This window comes from Bubalus bubalis, chromosome 4 (assembly GCF_019923935.1).
Source record: "Bubalus bubalis isolate 160015118507 breed Murrah chromosome 4, NDDB_SH_1, whole genome shotgun sequence".
Classification (NCBI taxonomy): domain Eukaryota; kingdom Metazoa; phylum Chordata; class Mammalia; order Artiodactyla; family Bovidae; genus Bubalus; species Bubalus bubalis.
This window is the reverse complement of record NC_059160.1, coordinates 116,618,558-116,639,060: the sequence shown is the minus strand read 5'-3', so window position 1 is coordinate 116,639,060 and position 20,503 is coordinate 116,618,558. Positions and strand designations below refer to the sequence as shown.

The 20,503-nt window shown below is 36.3% G+C and overlaps 1 long non-coding RNA gene across 1 annotated transcript in view; it reads left to right on the top strand.

The window, feature by feature from the left end:
• LOC123333360 overlaps nucleotides 1-20,503 on the top strand; it is a 41,686-nt gene that overhangs the window by 4,935 nt on the left and 16,248 nt on the right. Inside the window, exon 2 of the long non-coding RNA XR_006550698.2 lies at nucleotides 9,524-9,658. This is a non-coding gene — a long non-coding RNA (uncharacterized LOC123333360). The remainder of the gene's footprint in view (nucleotides 1-9,523; nucleotides 9,659-20,503) is intronic.

Below are 20,503 nucleotides of genomic sequence, written 5' to 3'. Positions count from 1 at the left end.
CTGAAGGGAAAATGGAATTTTTCTATAAGAAATGATATCAGAATATTGTTGCTACATGAAGATATAATCAAATATAGTGTATCTAATGATTACAGAAAAGAAAACTAATATATAAATGTGTAAGAAATTTACAAGTATTTCTCAGGATTTGATAATTTTGGTAGTGAACATAATAGACAACCATTTCTTCAGCTTGACTATACTTTACACAGGTTTCTTTCTGTCTCCCTTCTCTTAGAGCATTTACTTTGGAAAACTTGAAATAATTAATTCTTTCTCTGCTTCTTTGAGTTAGAAATCTTCTGCATCTAGAAATGTCTTTCTAAAAGTGAAATGAGTGTCATTCATTTGTAATGTAAAAGTCAAGAAAGGTAGAGTTCCTGTCTCCCAATCCCTCTGGGAATGTAGGAACCTAACTTTCCAAAGCAACACTTAGCAAATACATTGAACTATCACACTAACCAACTTTCCCCCACTTTTTCACCAGCTCACCTCAGAATTTAATCATATCCCTGCATTTTGTTCTCCACAGTGACAAATTGCTCTCTCCAAATGCAGTGGTCTTGAAAAAAAAATTCTTTTTTTCCTTTAATAAGTGTCCAGTGCAATTTTCCTTTAAAAGTGATATTCATCAGTTATTTATATATTGTATATGTAACATATATAACAATTATATATATTATATATATAACAATTATATATTGTTAACAATTGTATAATTATTTATATTGTGAAAGTGAAAGTGAAGTCTCTCAGTTGTGCCTGACTCTTTGTGACCCCATGGATAGTAGCCTGCATCAAGCTCCTCCGTCCATGGGATTTTCTAGGCAAGAATACTGGAGTGGGTTGCCATTTCCTTCTCCAGGGAATCTTCCCAACCCAGGGATCGAACCCAGGTCTCCTGCATTGTAGAAAGATGCTTTACTGTCTGAACCACTAGGGAAGTCTATTTATATTGTATATAATATATATTAAAATAATAACAATTTTCTTATTATAAATAAAAATTCACATTCATACATAATTTGTATTTGTAATCTTAATTTTGTTTTATCTTAAGGATCCTTTTCCTGGTTTTATAAGCATGAGACTCCCCCAAACTTGGATTCATTTTTCCTCTTGTTCTTTGCCCCACTTTCAAATATCTATGGATATATTCAATTTATGTTACCTCTATCTGATAAGGTGGGCTTCCCTGGTGGCTCAGAGGGTAAAGCATCTGCCTACAATGCAGGAGACCTGGGTTCGATCCCAGGGTCGTAAGATCTCCTGGAGAAGGCAATGGCAACCCACTCCAGTACTCTTGCCTGGAAAATCCCATGGACTGAGAAGCCTGGTAGCTACAGTCCATGGAGTCGCAGAGAGTTGGACACGACTGAGTGACTTCACTTCACTATCTGATAAAGGACAGAAATAGTATAGACCTAACAGAAGCAGAAGATATTAAGAAGAGTTGGCAAGAATACATAGAAAAACTGTACAAAAAAGATCTTCATGACCCAGATTATCATGATTCTGTGGTCACTCACCTACAGTCAGACATCCTGGAATGTGAAGTCAAGTGGGCCTTAAGAAGCATCACTACAAATGAAGCTAGTGGAGGTGATGGAATTCCAGCTGAGCTATTTCAAATCCTGAAAGATGATGCTGTGAAAGTGCTGCACTCAATATGCCAGCACATTTGGAAAACTCAGCAGTGGCCACAGGACTAGAAAAAGTCAGTTTTCATTCCAATCCCAAAGAAAGGCAATGGCAAGGAATGTTCAAACTACCGCACAATTGCACTCATCTCACACACTAGTAAAGTAATGCTCAAAATTCTCCAAGCCAGACTTCAGTAATACGTGAACCGTGAACTTCCTGATGTTCAAGCTGGTTTTAGAAAAGGCAGAGGAACCAGAGATCAAATTACCAACATCCGCTGGATCATGAAAAAAGCAAGAGAGTTCCTTGCTTTTAGAAGAATAGAAAGAACATCTATTTCTGCTTTATTGACTATGCCAAAGCCTTTGACTGTGTAGATCACAATAAACTGTGGAAAATTCTGAAAGAGATAGGAATACCAGACGACCTGACCTGCCTCTTGAGAAACCTATATGCAGGTCAGGAAGCAACAGTTAGAACTGGACATGGAACAACAGACTGGTTCCAAATAGGAAAAGGAGTACGTCAAGGCTGTATATTGTCACCCTGCTTATTTAACTTGGATGCAGAGTACGTCATGAAATGCTGGGCTGGATGAAGCACAAGCTGGGATCAAGATTGCTGGGAGAAATATCAATAACCTCAGATATGCAGATGACACCACCCTTATGACAGATAGTGAAGAGGAACTAAAAAGCCTCTTGATGAAAGTGCAAGAGGAGAGTGAAAAAGTTGGCTTAAAGCTCAACATTCAGAAAACTAAGCTCATGGCATCTGGTCCCATCACTTCATGCCAAATAGATGGAGAAACAGTGGCTGACTTTATTTTTTGGGGCTCCAAAATCACGGCAGATGGTGACTGCAGCCATGAAATTAAAAGATGCTTACTCCTTGTAAGGAAAGTTAGGACCAACCTAGATAGCATATTCAAAAGCAGAGACATTACTCTGCCAACAAAGGTCCGTCTAGTCAAGGCTATGGTTTTTCCAGTGGTCATGTATGGATGTGAGAGCTGGACTGTGAAGAAAGCTGAGTGCTGAAGAATTGATGCTTTTGTACTGTGGTGTTGGAGAAGACTCTTAAGAGTCCCTTGGACTCCAAGGAGATCCAACCAGTCCATTCTAAAGGAGATCAGCCCTGGGTGTTCATTGGAAGGACTGATGCTGAAGCTGAAACTCCAGTACTTTGGCTACCTCATGCAAAGAGTTGACTCACTGGGAAAAAACCCTGATGCTGGGAGGGATTGAGGGCAGGAGAAGAAGGGGACGACAGAGGATGAAATGGCTGGATGGCATCACCTGACTCGATGGACATGAGTTTGAGTGAACTCCGGGAGTTGGTGATGGACAGGGAGGCCTGGCATGCTGCAATTCATGGGGTCACAAAGAGTCAGGCATGACTCAGCGACTGAACTGAACTGAACTGATAAGTTTTCTACCTGCATATTTACTCACCTAAGAACAACTTAGGAACTCAATTGACCATCATTTCTGGAAAGCTTCTATGATCCTTCATTTGGAATTAGTCTTTCTTTTTCTGTGATTGCATAGTACTGTTTATAATATTGTAATATAATTTTTTCCAGTCTGCCAGCTAACAAGGTTACTTTCATGTTTCCTCACTTTTTTTTTTACATAATAAACTGCAAGTTTTTGGATTGTTGCTGCTGCTGGTTAGTTGCTCAGTCGTGTCTGACTCTTTGTGACCCCATGGACTGTAGCCCACCAGGTTCCTCTGTCCATGGGGATTCTCCAGGCAAGAATACTGGAGTGGGTTGCCCTGTCCTCCTCCAGAGGGTCCTCCCAACCCAGGGAGCGAGCCCAGGTCTTTTGTATTGCAGGCAGATTCTTTCCCTTCTGAGCCACCAGGGAAAGATTGCTGGGCACATGTAGTCAGTGTTTGCATTACCCTCATTACCTAAAAGTGTAGACACAGGAATGTGTGGTGAATTAAGTTGCTACAACATGATTTTCTTAGATTTAATTTGAAACCTGATTTTCATGAAAGAAATATTGAGAATCTCCCAGGATAATATGTTACTTAGAGAGGAAAAGTAATAATTAAGAAAAAATATTCATGAAATCCAATCATGTATATCAGGGAGATAACATCTTTTGATAGGTCAAATTGAGGTCAAATGCTTCCTCTTCTTTTGAAACTTTCTCTGACATTTTATAAGAATGCTGCTAAGTCACTTCAGTTGTGTCCGACTCTGTGTGACCCCATAGACGGTAGCCCACCAGGCTCCCCCGTCCCTGGGATTCTCCAGGCAAGAACACTGGAGTGGGTTGCCATTTCCTTCTCCAATGCATGAAAGTGAGAAGTGAAAGTAAAGTCGCTCAGTCGTGTCCAACTCTTAGAGACCCCATGGACTGCAGTCCACCAGGCTCCTTCATCCATGGGATTCTCCAGGTAAGAGTACTGGAGTGGGGTGCCATTGCCTTCTCCATTTATAAGAATAGTTAATCTTATTTATCTCCTGATATGTTTAAAATTCCTCTAACTATCTGATTTTCCTGCTAAACTAGAAATCGTTGAGGACATTGAGAATGTGTTTATTTGTCTCTTTATACTTGGTTCCTGGCATAGGTCTTATTACATAATGAGCTCAATACTTTTTTATACAAAAAGAAAGAAGGAATTTAAAAAAAAAAAAAAGGAAGGGAATAAAATGGGAAAGGAGACAGACAGACAGACAGACAGACATATTGCCCAAAAGTTGAATTTGTCTTCATCCTTGTCTGATCTCAAAACCTTGATTTCACTTTAGGTGAAGAGTCTACCATCATAAAACTAAAAGCCAGCTGCAAAAATCCCCAATTCTGTTTACAATTAACATTAAAAAAAAATGAATTCAGGCAGTCATGAAGACTATGAATCATTTCCTTTTGCCATGTAAATTGCACAGCAATCAATGTAAGTGTGTTTAATAAAAGACATATAAAGAAGTTATTTTGAAAAAATCTGAAGATGCTTCTCTCACAGCCCTCCATCCACATAGACTAGTCACAGTGAATTATTTTAAAACTCAAACTACTTCTCTATAGCCAGTGACATGCTCTACAAAAACATGATGCCTACTCACATGTGCATTTGCAAATCTCTTTTTCTGTTATGCATCTGTGTATTTTTTTCTAGTGGGATAACTTATTTTAATATAAATTTCACTAAAATTAATAGTCATTTTGTGAAATTTATAACATACAAATGAAAAGAAATCTAAGACTACCCAAAATTGTTCAAAAGAGGAAACTCTCAGGATTATGTTGCCGTGATTAAAGGGGTGAATGTAGAAACAGATAAGTGGATAGAATCACAATATATGTATCAGTACAGTTCAGTTCAGTTGCTCAGTTGTGTCCGACTCTTTACGACCCCATGAATCGCAGCATGCCAGGCCTCCGTGTCCATCACCAACTCCCAGAATTCACTCAAACTCAAGTCCACTGAGTCGGTGATGCCATCCAGCCATCTCATCCTCTGTCATCCCCTTCTCCTTCTGCCCCCAATCCCTCCCAGCATTAGAGTCTTTTCCAATGAGTCAACTCTTCTCATGAGGTGGCCAAAGTACTGGAGTTTCAGCTTCAGCATCATTCCTTCCAAAGAACACCCAGGGCTGATCTCCTCTAGAATGGACTGGTTGTATCTCCTTGCAGTCCAAGGGACACTCAGAAGTGTGTATGCTGCTGCTGCTAAGTCACTTCAGTCGTGTCTGACTCTGTGTGACTCCATGGACGGCAGCCCACCAGGCTGCCCCGTCCCTGGTATTCTCCAGGCAAGAACACTGTAGTGGGCTGCCATTTCCTTCTCCAATGCATGAAAGTGAAAAGTGAAAGTGAAGTCACTCAGTCATGCCTGACTCTGAGTGACCCCATGGACTGCAGCCTACCAGGCTCCGCTGTCCATGGGATTTTCCAGGCAAGAGTACTGGAGTGGGGTGCCATTGCCTTCTCCCAAAAGTATGCATACATATATGTAAATGTGTATGATGAATTAAAAATGAAAGGTAGGACAAGAATCAACAATAGCTCTTATGTTTTCTTGGTATGACCAGCTGAACTTTTGATGATAGTTCTTTCTTAGGAGGAGAAACAAGTGTCGGGAAAGTGTGTAATTTCCTCGGTTCTGTCTCGTTGCAATAAAAATTTGAAGTGATGGACCAGCGTTACAGCCCTCAGATGGCCCAGAATTACAACTCCATGTTACAGCTCAGTTTCATTTAGAAAGTAAAGGAAAATACAACCTTGAGGCATGAGGGCAGGCCAACTGGAAAGACATGAAGAGACAAGAAGCCCCTGGCCCAATTTTGGCTCCTCTTTTTATGTATTTTTTCTCCTCCCCCTGGGCCTGCCCTATGTAAATTGGGCTGGCCAGGAGTGCTGTTTGTTTTACCTGAGGTTCTCACTCTGGTCCTTGGACTTTCCTTTGTTTTATTTTCCTGGGTTTTTATCTTCCTTGTCTTTTAGCCACCACCGTTCTGGACTCTTTTTTCCTATTCTACCTACCTACCCCAATATGGGAACATGTCATGAATTCTGTTTTGGGAGAGGATAATTTTATTTGAAGTGCCTATTATGTATTCAAGTCAGGATGTCAAGAAAGTAGTTGGATGTGTAAACTGATAGTCAAAAGTATAACAATCAAGCCTGGATATCTAAAATTGGTGGGAGGTAATTCAACATAATATATTGTTTTTGATGTTGCTCAAATATGAGAATTTGGTTTCTTAAAAAGATAAGCAGCTATCATTCTTTAATTTCTTTTTATAGCATAAAATGCTCATCTGAAAAATCACCCTTATTTTCTAAATATGAAATTTTTTAAAAATACAATTGATTGTTTTCAAATGCTTATGCCTTTATTCTGGCTCTTCTGAAAATTTATACTTTAGTATTGAAAAAATAGTATGTTTGTATTCAGCTATTCATTCAGCTCTTCACATGAACTTGATTTGCCAGAATTATTTCCCTGTTCGTTTCTGAAAACACATTTTATGTTTGTGGAATAGCCATCTTCTAATGGGAAAACAGGTATCATATTAAATTGTACTGAGCCACTGAGCTGTTTGATATTATATATCTCTGTTAATTTAATCTGCAGGTAATTATTTACCATGTGTCATGGGCCAGATACTCAAGTAGATGCCTTGGAGTATTAAAAATAACTACTTTTACATTATACTAATTATCTGACTAGTGTGTGTTGACACATATATTCCTCCAAAGGGAGAAATTCTATATGAAAGTGCAGTTAGATTCTATAAGAGGTCTGAAGATAAAAGGTAAATGTGAATAAACTATTCATTGAGATTAGCAGTGAAGTTATTGGACTTGGGCAAGGCATCAAATCCACATATTGACATTATTATCAATATTTTGATTGCACATCTTATGGTAGATTAAGCATTATTAAACTATTAAAATTCCCCTTACTTTAGAGTGACCATTATTTGCAGAGTTTTGAGACTATTGCACAAAAAGTGTTTTCCCCCTTTTGATCTTATAAGTGTTTCTAATCTTGGATTATTTGATGATGTCACAACCCAGTGTCTGTGGTATTTGAATTGATTACTGATGAAAGGAAAAAAAAAAAAAAAAAAAGGACACATGGTGAGAGTATGCACAGCAAACTGAAGCAACAGCCTGCTGATTACAGAGTAGAAAATTCCTATTTACATGCAAATATCTTTGTAATCAGCAGTGTTAGGAAGGGAAATTCATGAAAATCTAAAACATTCTGGTTTCCAAGTGTTCTAATTTTCCCTACCTCAGAAAATGTTTTTCTGATATACAGTGGCAAAGCCTATCTCATTTAACACAATTTTAGATATATTTACTTGAAACAAAGCATATTAATGGGTCTTATCTCTTTTCATTTCTTTCTCAGTGTACTTTCACTTTTAGATTTTCTTTAGTTTGAATTATTTTCTGTTCAATATTTTAATTTTAGTACAATAGCTTTCAACCCACTCCAGTGTTCTTGCCTGGAGAATCCCAGGGACGGGGGAATCTGGTGGGCTTCCGTCTATGGGGGTCACACAGAGTTGGACACGACGGAAGTGACAGCAGCAGCAGCATCTTTCTAGAAATGATAATGTAAAGCCCTTTTATTTTTAAAGAAGGAAAATAATGGTTACACATGTTATTCTCAAGTTTAATTAAAATAATGTATATCTTAATACCTACCTGAGTGCTTGGTATGTCAGGTAAGCATTTAAGATTAGTGGCTTTACTCTTGCCCTTTTAGGATTTTTTTTGTTGTTGTCTGGTAGCCTAAAATGAGATGACAGTTTACATGACCCTAAGAAGTCTCAAAGGAAGATATTTTTCACATGTATTACTTTATAAAAAGTGAAATGTGATAGGCAGTAAACTATAATGTTATCATAATTATGTAACTACTAAGTTAGAAGTCCATAGACATTTAGAGGGAAAAGGAATTTTTTTCATAGAAGTGATGTCTCAAGAATATGTCGATGTTATTTCTGATTTAAAGACCAAAATAAAAAAGAGGGAAAGAAATTAAATTGAATTGCAACTTGTATTTAGGTAACTTATAGAGATTCACTTCTTTTCTCAATGACATTACACATCATCATTATTCTAAATTTTCTTTCCCACGATAATATAGGATAAATATTGCATGAGACTGAAAAAATATGTGCTACAGTAGATTAGAAATGCTAGATTTTCATTTAAGTGATTGAGTGTGATGATACTTGAAAGTGAAAGTGAAGTCGCTCAGTTGTGTCTGACTCTTTGCGACCCCATGGATGGTAGCCTACCAGGCTCCAGGGTCCATGGGATTTTCCAGGCAAGATTACTGCAGGTCAAGAAGAAACAGTTAGAACTGGACATGGAACAACAGATTTGTTCCAAATCAGGAAAGGAGTACATCAAGGCTGTATGTTGTCACCCTGCTTATTTAACTTATATGCAGAATACATCATGATAAATGCTGGGCTGGAAGAAGCACAAGCTGGAATCAAGATTGCCAGGAGAAATATCAATAACCTCAGATATGCAGATGACACCACCCTTATGGCAGAAAGTGAAGAGGAACTGAAAAGCCTCTTGATGAAAGTAAATGAGGAGAGTGAAAAAGTTGGCATAAAGCTCAACATGCAGAAAACGAAGATCATGGCATCTGGTCCCATTACTTCATGGGAAATAGATGGGGAAACAGTGGAAAGAGTGTCAGACTTTATTTTTTGGGCTCCAAAATCACTGCAGATGGTGACTGCAGCCATGAAATTAAAAGACACTTACTCCTTATAAGGAAAGTTATGACCAACCCAGATAGCATATTAAGGAGCAGAGACATTACTTTGCCAACAAAGGTCCATCTAGTCAAGGCTATGGTTTTTCCAGTGGTCATGTATGGATGCAAGAGTTGGACTGTGAAGAAAGCTGAGCGCCAAAGAATTGATGCTTTTGAACTGTGGTGTTGGAGAAGACTTTTGAGAGTCCCTTGGACTGCAAGGAGATCCAACCAGTCCATTCTGAAGGAGATCAGCCCTGGGATTTCTTTGGAAGGACTGATGCTAAAGCTGAAACTCCAGTACTTTGGCCACCTCATGCGAAGAGTTGACTCATTGGAAAAGACTCTGATGCTGGGAGGGATTGGGGGCAGGAGGAGAAGGGGACGACAGAGGATGAGATGGCTGGATGGCATCACTGACTCAATGGACGTGAGTTTGAGTGAACTCCGGGAGATGGTGATGGACAGGGAGGCCTGGCGTGCTGCAATTCATGGGGTTGCAAGTAGTCGGACATGATTGAGCGACTGAACTGAACTGAATAGGTGCCAGCAGGGGCACTAGTTCAAATCTGATTCAAATATTCTCACCTGTATTACAATGCTGCATTTTATTTTGTAGGAGGAGGTCTACAAGAGACTGTGGCTATCAGTTGATCTGAGAGCTGGATCTCTTCATCTTTGGATTCTTCCTTCTGCCCAACATTTCCACAGCTGGAGGTGTTTTAAGGAATCGCCTTGAGTCAGCAAGGTGTTGGTAAGGCCATCTAGACCAAATACTTGACTGAACCCAGTTCATGCCTCCATATAAAAGTTTAAAGTTATGCCTCCATATATACAATGTTGTCCAGGATCATATGGCAGGCAGGTGCAGAAGATCTACCTATCTTGCAGCTGCTGAGCACACACCTCCTATTAAGTTCAATTAGTTGCCAATAGTATTGTAGAAGTGTCGTTATTTTTGTTAAAATCCTAATTGTGCTATAAGCTAAATTTCTAGCTGTTTTTTGCCTGTGTTACCTCAAGGCAGCAAGTTTCTGGAGCCTAACTGTGGCTGCCCCCTGAAATGATTTCTCAAAGAGTGATCTGCAGAATATTTGGGTCCTCTGAGACACTTTCAAGAGGTTCATGGAGTTAAAATTATTCTCATAGTAATACTAAGATATTAATAACCTCTTTCTCTGAGTTGACATTTGCACTGATGGTAGAAAAGCTGTAGTAAGTAAAACTACTGGCTCTGGTAGGAATCAACATAGCGGTACTAGTGCTTAGTCCTATTTTTACTGCTATACACTCACAATTAAAAAAAAAAAAAACTGCCTTGACTTTAAAATGTCCTTGATGAAGCATTAAAAATACAATTTTGTTAAAACTCATCCCCTGAATCTACATGTAATATTCTGTGCTAAAAATAGAAAATGTACAGAAAGCAGGTCTTAAAAGTACCACACCACCATGTTTGTCCTGATAAAAATCACTTACACAGTTTTTGTAAATTATAAGCTGACTAGCTGCTTTATGCATGCAACATAATATTAGCAAAAAGAAAAAGAGATCAACAGACACACTGTGGTTATTCAGACAGAGTATTTGGTCGACGCTTTCTCTAAAGTGAATAACGATAGCCTGTCATTTCAAGGAAAATAACCAATAGTGTTTGATAAGAAATGCCTCAATCTTTGTGATACTTGTGTAACAGTATATCAATATTTTCAAAAAAACAAAGCATCAAGATCCAAAGCCATGCATCAATACCTGGCCTATTCTAAATATAAAATATAGCAGAATAGACTATGAAAATTTCATGGCTATGCTTTCACATTCCACATTGGAAAAAATCTTTAATAAGTTACCAGTTGTCATAACTTTAAACTCATTTTGCTGTGGAATAGAGGAAGATAAATAATTTTTATTTGTGATTAATAGTTTTTATTCATTTTAACAATAGATTGAATAATCAGATGGACTTGATGTGTAATTATTGTCCACATAACAGACTATAAATTATCATTTCTAAGGAAAAATTGATTATTTTGTGTAGATATTATACAATTATATTTCATTTATATCAATTAGACTCATTTATTTATCATAAGGTATATCCATTTATCTTGAAACCTGTAGAAAGAAGCATTGATCAAATATAGTGCCTATTATTGATTTATCCACATGTATTTTATCTTGAGAAGGCATCCAATTAGTACTCCTTACAACTGCTTTAATATTCATAAAGGATTTTGTGAAAGTTAAGTCATTCATTCACTTTCACATCTTCAAAATCAATGACTTTCAAGTATCAGTGAAATGTTTGTTAAGTGCAGACTTCCAGTACAAAGCAAATAGTTCTCTTTATGAGGATTCTTCCAAAGTTATTTTTAACTGTTTTTTTTTTTTTTTTAACAAAGAAAAGATGCAATCACAAGCAATTGAATTTGGTTTTAGCTTATTAGTTATTGGCTTTAGACACTTTCTCTAAAGTGTCTAGCTTATTAGGCATTCTTAGTTATAGAGTTGATCTCCTTATCTTTTTAAAGTTCACATTGCTAAAAATAGGGCTTTCCCAAAGTAAATATGTATAAAATTATGTCAAGCAGCATTATCCTCATTTCTAGAAGCACTAGATACTTCTGTCTATGTTGTACATTTCTGACATAACTTAAGTGGTTTTTCTTCTTTATTATATAGTTTTATTGTATTTTAATTTTACGTATTATATATAAACCCTCTCTCATATTAGAAATAATACAGAGGTGTGTGCAGTAAAGAGGGACATTTCCATTTACTCTGCACTTCAATTTCCTTTGAAATTAATAACTCCCATTATAAATATGTTCCACTCAAATTTTCTTCTAAAAATCATTGGTTGATCTTTAGGTATTAAGGTAAAGCTCAGGACTTCCCTGCTGGTTTGGAGACTAAGACTCCATGCTCTCAATGCAGGGGGGCCGGGTCCTACCCCTGATCAGGGAGCTAGACCCCACATGCCACAGCTGAAGATCCCGATGCTGCAATGAGGACTGCAGACCCCTTGTGCCATAACTAATATGTGGTGCAGCCAAACATAAAAATAAACATTTTTTAAAATATAAATAAAACTTCAGCATTTTTAGAATGTAATTAATATACATCTAGTTCAGAATATATATGAATGAAAATCTTGAATATATTAGAAATAAAATAGATTATAGACATGAATTTCCCCCATCTACTATTAAAAATGGTTAATAGTTCTGCTGGAGAAGGGATCAGCTATGCATACCAGTATTCTTGGACTTCCCTGTTGTCTCAACTGTTAAAGAATCCACCTGCAATACCAGAGACCTGGGTTCCATCCCTGGGTTGGGAAGATCCCTTGGAGAAGGGAAAGTCTACCCACTCAAGTATTCTGGCCTAGAGAATTCCATGGACTGTATAGTCCATGGGGTTAAATAGTTTAACATCCATTCTTCTGATCATTTTCTTATCAATAGTCTATTCTAAAAAATTAGCCAAGAAATATATGCATAATATCTTCCTTATGCCTGAAAACCAAGTACTTTTTGACAAGTAGAGTACTACATTTGTTCATGCATTTGCTCATGTAGTTGGAGGTTCCCCAGCCGCTCACACACCTATTGGTACTTTTTTATAGAAGCTAACTCATGAGTTTGTGGTGAATTCTTCTACCTTGAACCTATTATGTTTATATTTAATATTGATTTTCATTAATGTATGGACACATTATCTGATTTATTATGGGGTTTTTTTTTCTTAGTTCCACATTATGCTTTGGAGATATAACCATGTTGATATATCAACTTCATTTAACATTCCAAGTGCATGTATACTCTACTTTATTGACCAGTTCTACTGAAGAACATTTTGATTGTTACTCACTTTTGCTCTTTCAAACAATATATGATAAATATACTGCAAAGCCATGGTCCAAATGTTTCTCTTTATATTCCTAAATGCCAAGTTGCTGTATAATGAGGCACATTTTAAATAGAATTGCATATTGCTTTACTGACCCTAAATGAAATACATCATACTTTTTCCCTGAATATTATTTGGAGGAGAAAGTGCCTAATAACTTTTGGACATCTGCAGAAACATTTGATATTGCCAGATGTATTAAATCTGACAACAGATAAAGGGTGAATAAATATACATTGTTATTTAAATTTTCTTTTATCTGTTTTCTCAGTTTGCCATTTTTAATTTTAGGATTTCTTTATACAACTTGGATAAAAATCTTTTATCAGATATGCCTTTTAAAAGTAAATTCCGCAGTCATCACATTCTCTTGACATTGCCTTTTGCAGAACAGCAGTTTTTAGTTTTAATAAAGTGCAGTTTATCAATTTTTTCTCTCATGGGTCATGCCATTAGAGTTATAAGTAAAAGTTATCACCATATCTAAGGTCAGCTTGGTTTTCTCCTATTTTAGAAAGAACATATTTACTGTGAAGCCATCTGGACTTGGTACTTTTTGTTTTGGAAGATTATTAATTTCTTGCTTAATTTCTTAAATTGATATAGGCCTATTCATTTAGCTTAATTTTTCTTGTGTGAGTTTTGGCAACTGTTTCTTTCCAGGAATTGACCTGTTTTATCCAAGTTATTAAATCTGTGCATATACAGTTGTTCATAGTACTTTTTTATCCCTTTAATGTCCATGGGATACATAGTGATGCCCTTATCTCATACTTGATATTTGTTATTTGTATTGTTTGTTTTTCTTATTTAGCCTGAATAGAGGTTTATTGATATTATTAATCTTTTTGTACTTTGGCCACCTCACGCGAAGAGTTGACTCATTGGAAAAGACTCTGATGCTGGGAGGGATTGGAGGCAGGAGGAGAAGGGGACAACAGAGGATGAGATGGCTGGATGGCATCACTGACTTGATGGACGTGAGTCTCAGTGAACTCCAGGAGTTGGTGTTGGACAGGGAGGCCTGGCGTGCTGCGATTCATGGGGTCGCAAAGAGTCGGACATGACTGAGCGATTGATCTGATCTGATTGACCTGAATCTTTTCAAGGAAACAGCTTCTGGCTTTATTGATATTCTCTATTGATTGCCTATTTTCAATTTTATTTATTTCTGCTTTAGTTCTTATTCTTTTCTTCTGCATATTTTTTCATTTAACTTAATCTTGTTTTCCTAGTTTTGTAAGGTTAGAATTTGATTGTTGATTTCAGACCTATCTTTTTTCCTATTTGCTTTCAGTGTTACAATTCTTTCATTGCATCCCAAACATTTTTATGTGCTTTCATTTTTATTTAGTTCAAAATATTTCTAAATTTATCTTGAGATTTTTTTCTTTGACTCGTTATTTGAACTTATGTTGTTAATTTCCACATATTTTGGAATATTCAAGTTATCTTTCTGATATTGGTTTCTAGTTTAATTCCACTGTAAACTTAGAACAGACATTGTATGATCTCTATTCTTTTAAATTTGCTGAAAGAGTGTTTTTTAATAGCCCCTCATTCTTAAGTTTATGGATTGCTGAATGTTCCATTTGAGCTTAAGAAGATTATGTATTCTCCTGTTGTTGGATGAATTACTCTATAGGACGGTTTAATTGCTAAGTCATGTCCAATTCTTGTAATTCCATGGACTGTAGCTTGCCAGGCTCCTCTATCCATGAGATTTTCCAGGCAAGAATACTGGAGTGGGTTGCCATTTCCTCCTCCAGAAGTATTCTATGGATGCCAGTTATATCCAGTTGTTGGATGGTGTTGTTAAGTTCAACTTTGTTCTTTATCTCTCCTTTACTTTTAAAGGATAATTTTACAGGATACTTTTGTTTGTTTTCTTTTCTCTCAGCACTTTAAATATTTCACTTGTTTCCTCCTGATTGAAAAATTTCTGAGTAGAAGTCAGATGCAATCTTATCTTTATTCTAGATAAGTATTTTTTCTTTTCTTTCTTTTTTTTGGATTTTTTTTCTGGACCTTCAGTTTTCTGTAGTTTTCTGGTTTCTGTAGAAAGTGATATGCCACATGTAGCTTTTTAGCATTTATTCTGTTTAGTGTTCTTTTAACTTCCTAGACTTGCAGTTTGTTGTCTGACATCAGTTTGGGAGAACCTTATTCCTATATTTTAAATATTCCTTCTGTATTTTTTCCTTTTTCTTCTCCTTGTATTCCTATAATGTGCACATATTTTATAGTCGTTCCACAGGCTATCTGTTTTTATTATTATCCTTTGTTCACTTTTTTTTCAGTTCTGGAAGTTCCAATTGAGATATCTTTAAGCTCAGAGTTTCTTTCATTCACTGTGATCAGTCTACTAATAAGCACATTAAGGACATTCTCCAGTTTTATTATAGTGTTTCTTTAATATTTATTTTTGGGTCTGTTGTAGGATGTTCATCTCTTTGCTTACATTGTTATTTCTTATTGTATGCTGTTTATTGTTTACAGTTCTTAGCATATTAATAATAGTTGTCTTAAATTTCCACCCTCGTTTCAACATCTCTGTCATGTCTGGTTCAGATGTTTGCACTGTCTCTTCAAATTGTGGTTTTGGGACTCAGGTAAACTTTGCAACATTTTTCTTGAAAATTTAACACGATCTACCAAGTAAAAGGAAGTGTAATAGATCTTTAGTAATGTGGGAGTGAGGTATTGGGGGAAAAGAACTGTTCTATATTCCTATGATTAGGTTTTAGTCTTTTTAGTAAACCTGCCATGTCTGGACTGTGAACTTCACAGGTGTTACCCTATTTTTCCTCTTCTTTTAGGTAGGATATGATGATTAGAGAGAGCTGGAGTTGAATAGATCTCTTCTTCCAGGTGTATTAGGCTCTGATAAGACCCCCAAAGGCAAGACACTAGTTAACTAGCTCCTCCTGAGGACATCTCTTGCTAACAAGAATAGAGTGGAATGGTACATGTCAAAATGACTCCTCTCTATCCTCACCTTACCCAGGCAGAAAGGGATTTTTCTCAGATAACTTCCTGTGAGGACATGGTTGATCTCCTTGAGTTAAACATCACAAAATTGTGGGGGAAGATCTCCTGGAGAAGGAAATAGCAACCCACTGCAGTATTCTTGCCTGGAAAATCTCAAGGACAGAGGAGCCTGTCAGGCTCCAATCTATGGAGTCGCCAGGAGTCAGACACAATTTAGCAACTAAACCACCACCATCACCTCCCAGATTGGGTGTCTCTGGAGTATTTAACTCTCATATTTATCCATATTGAGCCTCCATAAATTTATTGATTACAGTTCAGATTTTCCTCTATCCTGGCACTTGTTCCTACAATGATTCCCAATGTTGAGTCTCTGATTCTGTAAATTTACTTCTTGTATTCAGGTCTACTTTTCAAACCTTGGGGCAGCAATTGTCCAAGTTTTTAATAAATCCTATAAAAGTTGTTTAACTTTTTCCTTGTTAGAATAGAGTGGCAACTTTTAAGATCCTTACCTGTGGAGCAGAAATACAAAATCATAGTTTCTTATGATTTAATTTTTTTAAAAGAATACAAAGAGGTAAAGACTAAATCTTATGAATGCTTCAGAAAATTCAGTTTTCAAAGTATAGAACTAAAATGTGTGAGATAGAAAATCGTAAATCTACACAAGACATGGTGGTCCTCACATTCTGGTGTTTATGGATTTTATTCCAAAGATAATATTGCATTGGACAGGTATATTGTTGTTGGTGTGGATATGTTACAAATTGTCCAGTACTAATGTATAATGAACTGTTCTTTACCAGATACACTGAGTGTTTACAATACTCAATTAATACATCTGGCTGACTTTAACTGCATCAGCTTTGCCACACCAGAGGTAGCATAACTTTCATGTGAGATAATTAGGTTTGTTCAATTTAAACAGACACATTAATGCAGCTCAGCAAGACTCAATTAAAACTGTTTTCAAAGCAAAATCACAACATGAAGCATTGTGGGTAATGTTATGCAAATTGTCATATTGGCAGAGAAACTGAGTAAGTTTTCTGCAGTGCCTATTGCCACAAAATGAATTTCTCCACTTGGAGTATTAAGGCAAAAATAGCAAAATTCCTGTGTTGTGATTTCTGTTTTTCGGTGCTTATCAAATTGATACAGCTGTCGGCCTTACCAAACTTCTTTTTTTTCACTTTAGTCTTATTTAAGTAATTTTTTAAAGTTTTAAAATTATAACCAGAATAGATATCATTTCACAATTTAAACATAATTTGTCTTCCATTAGAAACAAGCCACAATCAAAGATTCATCTTTATATTGCCTCCATTTCTTAATAAGGGTGCTTATCAAGTAAACAAGGCCAGACCACATATATAACCTTATTGAAATACTTATAATGACAATTCTCTGTAGGTGGCAGCTTGTATTTGTCTGTATACATGTGTTTATGTGTGACATAACTTGGTGTTTAAAGAAAATATTAATGCCCTTACTTGAGTTAAATATATGAATTTTACTGAAACTATTCCACCATATGCAACAACACTTGCAGCTAGAGTGTAATTTTGTATAGACTTAAAATTTTATATGACTATTCTAGTAGTAGAATAGATACTGATTTTGAATAGAATTTTTTGAAATCTTAATATATTAAAAATTAACTTTAAAATTTTTTCAGTGTGATGTGTGATTACAAAAATTTAATCCTCACTATGTATTATATACCCATATTCATATGTATAAACATATAAATGATTATACATATGTATGCAAACATTACTATATAAATATATATTAAATATGCAGATATGTATTATATAGTGTGTGTGTGTATGTGTGTATATATATATATATTTCCCCCTCCCCCACTGTGGGTGAATTTGCAAAATCTTTCCTGCCCTAAGCCCACTACATAGAATATCTCTCTTCAATTTTATTTTTTTTCTTTTTTTTTTTTTAATGGTCTCTTTTTCTTTTTTCATTTCATACATGATACTATACATGTTTCAATGCCATTCTCCCAAATCTCCTCACCCTCTCCCTCTCCCACAGAGTCCATAAGACTGATCTATACATCAGTGTCTCTTTTGCTGTCTCGTACACAGGGTTATTGTTACCATCTTTCTAAATTCCATATATATGCTTTAGTATACTGTATTGGTGTTTTTCTTTCTGGCTTACTTCACTCTGTATAATAGGCTCCACTTTCATCCACCTCATTAGAACTGATTCAAATGTATTCTTTTTAATGGCTGAGTAATACTCCATTGTGTATATGTACCACTGCTTTCTTATCCATTCATCTGCTGATGGACATCTAGGTTGCTTCCATGTCCTGGCTATTATAAACAGTGCTGTGATGAATAGTGGGGTACACGTGTCTCTTTCCCTTCTGGTTTCCTCAGTGTGTATGCCCAGCAGTGGGATTGCTGGATCATAAGGCAGTTCTATTTCCAGTTTTTTAAGGAATCTCCACACTGTTCTCCATAGTGGCTGTACTAGTTTGCATTCCCACCAACAGTGCAAGAGGGTTCCCTCTTCTCCACACCCTTTCCAGCATTTATTGCTTGTAGACTTTTGGATCGCAGCCATTCTGACTGGCGTGAAATGGTACCTCATAGTGGTTTTGATTTGCATTTCTCTGATAATGAGTGATGTTGAGCATCTTTTCATGTGTTTGTTAGCCATCTGTATGTCTTCTTTGGAGAAATGTCTATTTAGTTCTTTGGCCCATTTTTTGATTGGGTCATTTATTTTTCTGGAGTTGAGCTGTAGGAGTTGCTTGTATATTCTCGAGATTAGTTGTTTGTCAGTTGCTTCATTTGCTATTATCTTCTCCCATTCTGAAGGCTGTCTTTTCACCTTGCTAATAGTTTCCTTTGATGTGCAGAAGCTTTTAAGGTTAATTAGGCCCCATTTGTTTATTTTTGCTTTTATTTCCAATATTCTGGGAGGTGGGTCATAGAGGATCCTGCTGTGATGTATGTCAGATAGTGTTTTGCCTATGTTCTCCTCTAGGAGTTTTAGAGTTTCTGGTCCTATAGTTTCTGGTCTTACATTGAGATCTTTAATCCATTTTGAGTTTATTTTTGTGTATGGTGTTAGAAAGTGTTCTAGTTTCATTCTTTTACAAGTGGTTGACCAGAGTTCCCAGCACCACTTGTTAAAGAGATTGTCTTTAATCCATTGTATATTCTTGCCTCCTTTGTCAAAGATAAGCTGTCCATATGTGCGTGGATTTCTCTCTGGGCTTTCTATTTTGTTCCATTGATCTATATTTCTGTCTTTGTGCCAGTACCATACTGTCTTGATAACTGTGGCTTTGTAGTAGAGCCTGAAGTCAGGTAGGTTGATTCCTCCAGTTCCATACTTCTTTCTCAAGATCGCTTTGGCTATTCAAGGTTTTTTGTATTTCCAAACAAATTGTGAAATTATTTGTTCTAGCTCTGTGAAGAATGCTGTTGGTAGCTTGATAGGGATTGCATTGAATCTATAGATTGCTTTGGGTAGTATACTCATTTTCACTATATTGATTCTTCCAATCCATGAACATGGTATATTTCTCCATCTGTTAGTGTCCTCTTTGATTTCTTTCACCAGTGTTTAATAGTTTTCTATATATAGGTCTTTAGTTTCTTTAGGTAGGTACAGTCCTAAGTACTTTATTCTTTCCGTTGCAATGGTGAATGGAATTGTTTCCTTAATTTCTCTTTCTGTTTTCTCATTATTAGTGGATAGGAATGCAAGGGATTTCTGTGTGTTGATTTTATATCCTGCAACTTTACTATAGTCATTGACTAGTTCTAGTAATTTTCTGGTGGAATCTTTAGGGTTTTCTTTGTAGAGGATCATGTCATCTGCAAACAGTGAGAGCTTTACTTCTTCTTTTCCAATTTGGATTCCTTTTATTTCTTTTTCTGCTCTGATTGCTGTGGCCAAAACTTCCAAAACTATGTTGAATAGTAATGGTGAAAGTGGGCACCCTTGTCTTGTTCCTGACTTTAGAGGAAATGCTTTCAATTTTTCACCATTGAGGATAATGTTTGCTGTGCATTTGTCATATATAGCTTTTATTATGTTGAGGTATATTCCTTCTATTTCTACTTTCTGGAGAGTTTTGATCATAAATGGATGTTGAATTTTGTCAAAGGCTTTCTCTGCATCTATTGAGATAATCATATGGTTTTTATTTTTCAATTTGTTAATGTGGTGTATTACATTGATTGATTTGCAGATATTGAAGAATCCTTGCATCCCTGGGATAAAGCCCACTTGGTCATGGTGTATGATCTTTTTAATGTGTTGTTGGATTCTGATTGCTAGAAATTTGTTAAGGGTTTTTGCATCTATGTTCATCAGTGATATTGGCCTGTAGTTTTCTTTTTTTGTGGCATCTTTGTCAGGTTTTGGTATTAGGGTGATGGTGGCCTCATAGAATGAGTTTGGAAGTTTACCATCCTCTGCAATTTTCTGTAAGAGTTTGAGCAGGATAGGTGTTAGCGCTTCTCTAAATTTTTGGTAGAATTCAGCTGTGAAGCCGTCTGGACCTGGGCTTTTGTTTGCTGGAAGATTTTTGATTACAGTTTCAATTTCCGTGCGTGTGATGGGTCTGTTAAGATTTTCTATTTCTTCCTGATCGAGTTTTGGAAAGTTGTACTTTTCTAAGAATTTGTCCATTTCTTCCACATTGTCC